We start from the raw sequence: 7,012 nt of genomic DNA, 5'->3' as shown, positions 1-7,012 counted from the left end.
ATTTAGTAATGGAACTACAAAACACTTCACTGGAAAATGAAGAAAGATTATCAGAATTAACTTTTCACTCTAGTTTCATGGAGAAAGAATATATGTACTCTGACTTGACACCCCAGGTATGTACAGCAGTAATTTTATGGGTTTGTCCTAACTGAGCATAATTTTATTTGAACAACACAGGTCAACCATATGCTGTTGGAACATCAGAGCAAGTAAAACGGAGGACTTGAAGCTGGTTAAGAAGTTGAGAGTTATGACACATATTTGTACAGGTGTGTTTTACATAAAGTGTTTTGCAGCAAAAAAAGATTTTTCTTTAAGTTTAGAGATATTCAGTGTTTAATTTTTTTTTTTTAGTTGGAGTCTCACTCTGTCACCCAGGCTGGAATGCAGTGGCACACTCAAGACCACTGCAACCTTGGCCTGCTGGACTCAGGCAATCCTTCTGTCTCAGTCTTACAGGTAGTTTGAACTACAGGTGTGCACCACCATGCATGGCTAATTTTTTGATTTATTGTAAAGAGAGGTCTCGCCATGTTGCCCAGTCTGCTCTCAAATCCATAGGCTCGGGCAATCCTCTTGCCTCAGTCTCCCAAATTGCTGGGATTACTGGCATGAGCTATTGAGCCCAGCAGAAATGTTTAATACTTGAAGGACTTGAAGGTGCATACAAAGAGTATTGCAGTGTCGTTAAACCATGGATCTTGGTAGCGTGGGAGAAAGTCCAGTCAAGGGGTTGCTGATAACCGGTTGTAAATAATATGATCAAAGGTCTGACTGTCTTTAAAGTATATGTTTTCCAACAGATGCTGGAGAGGATATGGCGAAAATGGAACACTCCTACACTGTTGGTGGGTTTGTAAATTAGTACAGCTTCTGCGAAAAACTGTGGTGAATCCTAAAAGATCTAAAAATTGACCTTCCATATGATCCCACAATCCCCATACTGGGAATATACCCGGAGGAACTCAAATTACTCGATGAAAAAGATACCTGCACAGGTATCTTTATTGCAGAATTGTTCACAATAGCAAGAATGTGGAACCAACCGTTCTGCCCATCAAAAGAGGACTGGATAAAAAATGTGGTACATATGCACGATGGAATATTATGCAGCCATAGAAAAGAACAAAATCGTGAACTTCACAGCAACCTAGATGGAACTGGAGCCTATGATACTGAGTGATCTTTCACAGAACAGAAGAACTGAGTACCACAAGTTCTCATTCATAAGTGGACCTTGAGCAATTATCGTAATACTATAAGAAAAGGATTGGCAGTAGGGGGAAACTGCCGGGGCAAGGAGGCAGGATTGGCAGTAGTGGGAGTCTGCCTGGGGATGAGGGGGGAACAAATTATCCAAATTTTTAAAATAAGCAAAAGAGATTACTGAGTATTCATTATCTCAGTGATTAAGCTAAGAAATGCTAAGCTTTTTTTTTTTTTTGGTACTGGCAATTGTAGAAATAAAGGTTTATGGATTTTTTTCACCTACACACAGAAAAGATAGTATCAAAATAAATCAGTAAACATAATTCTGGCTTAGCATTGTGAGCAGTTTTTACAAAGATAATTAGTTATCAAGTTGTAAGCTTTTAAAACAGCAGTCATTTTATAAAGCTGCTATTAAATGTAGTATCTGAAAGTATTTTACATAATATTATCACATTGTATATGAAAAACTCAATTACCATCTTAGGTTATGTATTGGCTAAAATGTCTAAAATATTTAAGTGAGGACACTTCAAGGCTATATGTAAATACAGATACTTAATTTTTAATTATAGGTCATAATTAAATTTTGAAATGTAACACAATGTTTATTTTAAAAACATACGTTTGTAAAGTCACAATGGTTTCAATTTAGAAAGGCAGTTATAATTATGATTATAATAGCATGAAACTTATCTTCTGCTTTACTTCCCTTAGGAACCTCAACTGCTAAAATTTTGATAAACTCCGTATGCTTTTAGAAGGATCATTTTTCATTCTTTGGAATTATAAATAATGTATTAGAAATGTACAATGTGTTCCTAACAGCTAGTACTGCCGTATTTAATCCTGTCAGTATAATGATACTGAAAGAGGACTCAGTGTGAAAAACATGGGAGAATGGTCTGCGTGCAATGTAAATGTAAATGAATCAGTATCAATTATATAATTGCTTCATTTTAATATAATTATGTGTATCACAAAATGATAGCAAAGAATAAGACATTGGTGTGATGCTTTTTTGAAACCCTTATTGATGGATGCTGCAAGGTTGGTGTAGATAACATCAAAGACAATTTGCCATCTTTTAAAAAATCAAAGATACTGGAAGATTTTCAGGCCACCATAATTGTGCTAGAATTTTTGTGTCTGATTAAATGTATTCTTAAGTGTTTGAATTATCTAATTGTCAGTGGTTCTAAAAGCATTCTCAGCTTGGAAATCTTGGTAGCATCTAATATTAACTGGAACTAATAAATTAGATAAAATATATTTGATATAATTACTAACATTCTTAAACCATATTCAAACAAAACTTTTGGATAAATGTGAAATGTCTACTGGCTAATTAAGAAATTATAGTTCAGTAGCCTTAAAAGCAGACTGGGCTCTCAGAACTAATTCTGATCATAGATTATAATTCCAATCATAGATTGTGTCTTCTGATTATTGGAGAAGAGGAAAGAGGAGTACATTTGTAAGCCCAATCTTAAAAAGTCATTCAGAGTTATATTAAAATTATCCATATATTATAATGTTACTTATTTATTTACATCAGCATCTATATTGCCAAGGGCATGTAAACTTTAATTCATTAAACAGCCAAATGTCACAATAATGGTGCAAGTGATCTTCTTGTTTTGTTTTGTTTTTCCCTTTTCTTCTTCATAGAAATAGGCTTCTTTGTTTAAGTCAATTCAATATTTTTTTTACTTTTTAATCAGAATTTATTTATTAGAAAATTTTAGTACATATGTAATTGTTATTTTATTGTCTATATTTAAGGTGTAAAATGGCATATTACACACACAGTGAAGTATTACAGCCAAGTATATTAATATATCCATTACTGAAATTTTGCTAAGGAAGTAAATTTTCTGTACTGTTATCACAAATTCGTTATTGATCCTCAAAGATATTTTCTTTTTTTTTTTATAATCAGTATTTTTTATTTTGATATTGTAGGGTACAGTTAAGGGTTAGCTATACAAATATGCTGCATTCAGGCACCCTTGTTGAGAAGAGATTTCTCCCTGTCCCCAGATATTGACTACCATTAATCCCATCTCCCTTCCCCTCCCTGCTCCATAGTTTCCCTCCACTGTCAGTCCTTTTCTTATAGTATTACATTGGATGTCCAAGGTCCACTATATGAGTGAGAACATGTGATATTCAAATCTTTGTTTCTGTGAGAGGTTACTCAGTATAAAATATGACACATTTTGTTAAAGATGTCCCACTATTATTACAGCTTGAAATTTACTATGTGAATGTATATATATGTATGTGCATATACATATATACATATACATATTTAGATGCAAACATATTTTAAGATTATTTTTAAGACTGGTATACCTTAGTGTCTAAATATGTGCAGTAGTGTGTCTAAATATTTTGAATTTACTTTTACTTATTTGAATTGAGAATATTCACAGCAATGTGTGTATCAGAGTTTTAAGAAAGACTTCAGATATTCAAGAACCAAGTCTTCTAAATATTTATGGTTAATTGTCATGCAATTAAAAAAAATATATTTAATATTGAAGGATCCATTAGGGTCATTATTTTGTTGCACATAGGAATAATAACAATTTCAATTATAATCCTAATAACTCTAAAAGCTATTGGCATTTTTTTATGTTACAAGTTATTATACAAACTATTTTACTTGAACCAGTTCATTATGTAATCACATTTCTAGACATATACTATAGGAAGTTCTCCAATTTGTATAAATAAGAAACAGTAGTATATTTGGAAATAATGTATTTTACGAGGATTACCAGAAAAGAATTAACTCAACAGGACTTGGTTACTCAAACCCTGCACATTCCAAGAAAAGACATATCTAGACCAGCTCCTGATAGATAACATCTGAACTTCTGGAATATTCTTTCTGATAAGAGTGTTTTTGTAAGTCTGAGACATTGGCTCTCATTGTACCAGGTTGACCAGATAAGTTTATTCTAAGAATGAAATTTACCTCTAGCGTAGCAGAGGTCAGAAATATGGACATAAGCCATGGGTAAGGTTTCTAGGTTGAGAATACTTCCCAAGTGTTGTCGCCCATTGTTGGGAGTATTAAGACCATCTCCATGCAGCTCCACTGAGAAGATATGCCAGTAGTTTGAGCTTGGATTTTTCTCAATTTTGCCTAATGCACCTCTTCTTTTTGTATATTTTCACCTTAATAAACCACATTCACGATATAACATGTTTTATGACTACTGTGAGACTCGTTTGAATACTCAAACCTAAGGGTGGTCTTGGGATGCCCAGCACAAGACATATTTTAAGTTAGACTCCAGAGTCTCTACTATCATCAAATTTTACAGCAGTCTATCCATAGACTATACTATAGGTAAACTTATAATATTGAGAAACAACTAATATAGTGAATATTTACATCTTCAGGACAATTAATTTTATCAGCCAGTGAAATTATGATAAAGTTCAAATGCCTGTGACTCTTAACTGCAGTTTTAACTGTTAAATCCAAACTCATTATATACTAATTTCAACATCTGGGTCATTGCAGACTTGCTTATATTAGCTATTTTACCTTGAGTAGGTTTCTCCGGCATGGCTTTGTGATATAAAGTCCACGAAACTATAAAAATGAGATTCTAGTTCAGGGCTTGCCATGTCACTGTCTACTTAGTAATATTTCTAGAAGAGGGTACTAAGGGTATAGATTAACTTTGCACTTGAAAATTTTCTAAATTCCAATTTGCAGTATCAGATTAGGTATTGTTATAGGCAGAACAAATCCTCCTGCCCTGCAAAGATGTCTACATCCTAGTTCCTATAATCTGAGATTATGTTGTATCATGACAATGGAGAATAAAGGTAATAGATGGAATTAAGGTTGCAGTCAACTGACCTTAACATAAAGAGATTATTCTGGATTAGTGGGCCCAATGTCATAAAAGGATTTTTATTTATTTATCACTATATCTTTAGGGGGTATAAATGATATTTGATTACATGGCTGCATTATATAGTGGCAAAAAAATTTGGGTTTTAAGTGTACCCTCCACTCCCAGCTGTGTATATTTGTACCCAACAAGTGATTTTTCATCTTGGCCCGCCTTCCACCCTTCCACTTCTGAATTTCCAATGTCCATTATGCCATTCTCTATGCATTTTGAAGATCGTTAGTTTAACTTTCACTAATGTCAGAACATGAGGCACTTGGTTTAAAGAATTTCAATAAGTTGAAGAGGGTGGCAGAAAAGAAGATCAGAGTGATATCATATGGGAACTCAACACTTTATTTCTGGCTTTGAAAATGGAAAGGGCAAGGAGATGGAATCACCACTAGAGAGTCTACAAAGTAACATAGACCTGTTGACACCTTGATTTTAGTACCATGAGACCCATTTCAGACCTATGAACTAGAAAAATGTAAGACAGTAAATTCATGTTGTTTTAAATCACAGTGATATTTGTGATATTTTTATTTATATATAGAAAACATAGAAACTAATGGAGGGATATCCATTGGAAATTCATCTGTTTATTAATTCAGAAAATGTTAACTGATTATAGCAAGTTAAAGTAAGTTACTTTCTTTTTTTTTTTTTGAGTTGGAGTCTCACTCTGTCGCCTAGACTGGAGTGCAGTGGCCGCTTCCGGCCACCGCAGCATCAACCTGTTGGGCTCCGGCAATCCTTCTACTTCAGCCTTCCAAGTAGCCAGAATTACAGGCGCGCGCTACCACGCCCGGTTGATTTTTTGATTTATTGTAGAGATGAGGTCTCGCTGCCCAGGCGGGTCTTGAACCTGCGGGCTCAGGCAATCCACTCACCTCAGCCTCCCCAAAGGCACGGGATTACAGGCTGAGCCACCGAGCCCGGCAAGTAAATTACTTTCTCTTGCACTTAGACTCATCAAATGTACTGAGAAGTAAAAGTGGTCATTGATTTCCTCTTGTAGAACGACTTGTCCCTCTGGAATTCAACTCATTAGGATCTTGGTGTCTGTTGTTCTTTGATGAATGTTTAGAATAAGAACAATATTATTACATACATATGCATGTATGTATTTACATATACACGAATATGCTTTTTAGTATGTATATTTATTTATGTATATATTATGCATATACCAATGCACATATTAAGGTATATTAGTCTATCCAATGTTTTCTCACTACTATAGTGTGAAAAGAGACCTTTTGAAAACTTTTGCATCATAAGTAGAAGCAGTATCTAATACTAGGTTTCACAAAGCAGATGTAATAGGCCTAGAAATTTTCAATACAAATCAAAATCTATCATTATTTTGAAAATTTGTATACATTTTGTTACATCACAATTCCAGTAATGTACAAAATGAATGCTTTTACTACTTCTCCTGAATCAACGTCCAACAAAAATATACAATATAGTAATATACAAAGATATTACTATTGCAATATCATATGAAATAGTTATTTGGCAGCAATTACTAAAAATATGAGACAAATTGAGAACAAAAACCTGACATTAAATATAGAGATTTTGTATGTCTTCTTTGTGCTAAAAAATGTAAATTTATTCTCAATGACCAATCTCATAAACTCACGATTAGTCTATTTGAAAAAAATGTATAACAAGTAATTAATGAATTACAAGAAAAATTGTAGTCTTAGAAGTAAGTTAACCTACCAATAAAATCATTTAGACTTTAATATCAACAGTTAATTATGAATTTGTTATTTATCCCAAGTAGTTTTTAGCATTATACTCATAAAATTCAATTAATAATTGTGTTTGGGGAAATAGATCACATATGTGAGCAGTTTAAATTTCTT

The sequence above is a fragment of the Carlito syrichta genome, unplaced genomic scaffold, assembly GCF_000164805.1.
Source record: "Carlito syrichta isolate Samal-C Ts95f unplaced genomic scaffold, Tarsius_syrichta-2.0.1 Scaffold309728, whole genome shotgun sequence".
Lineage (NCBI taxonomy): Eukaryota > Metazoa > Chordata > Mammalia > Primates > Tarsiidae > Carlito > Carlito syrichta.
This window is presented reverse-complemented; position numbering follows the sequence as displayed.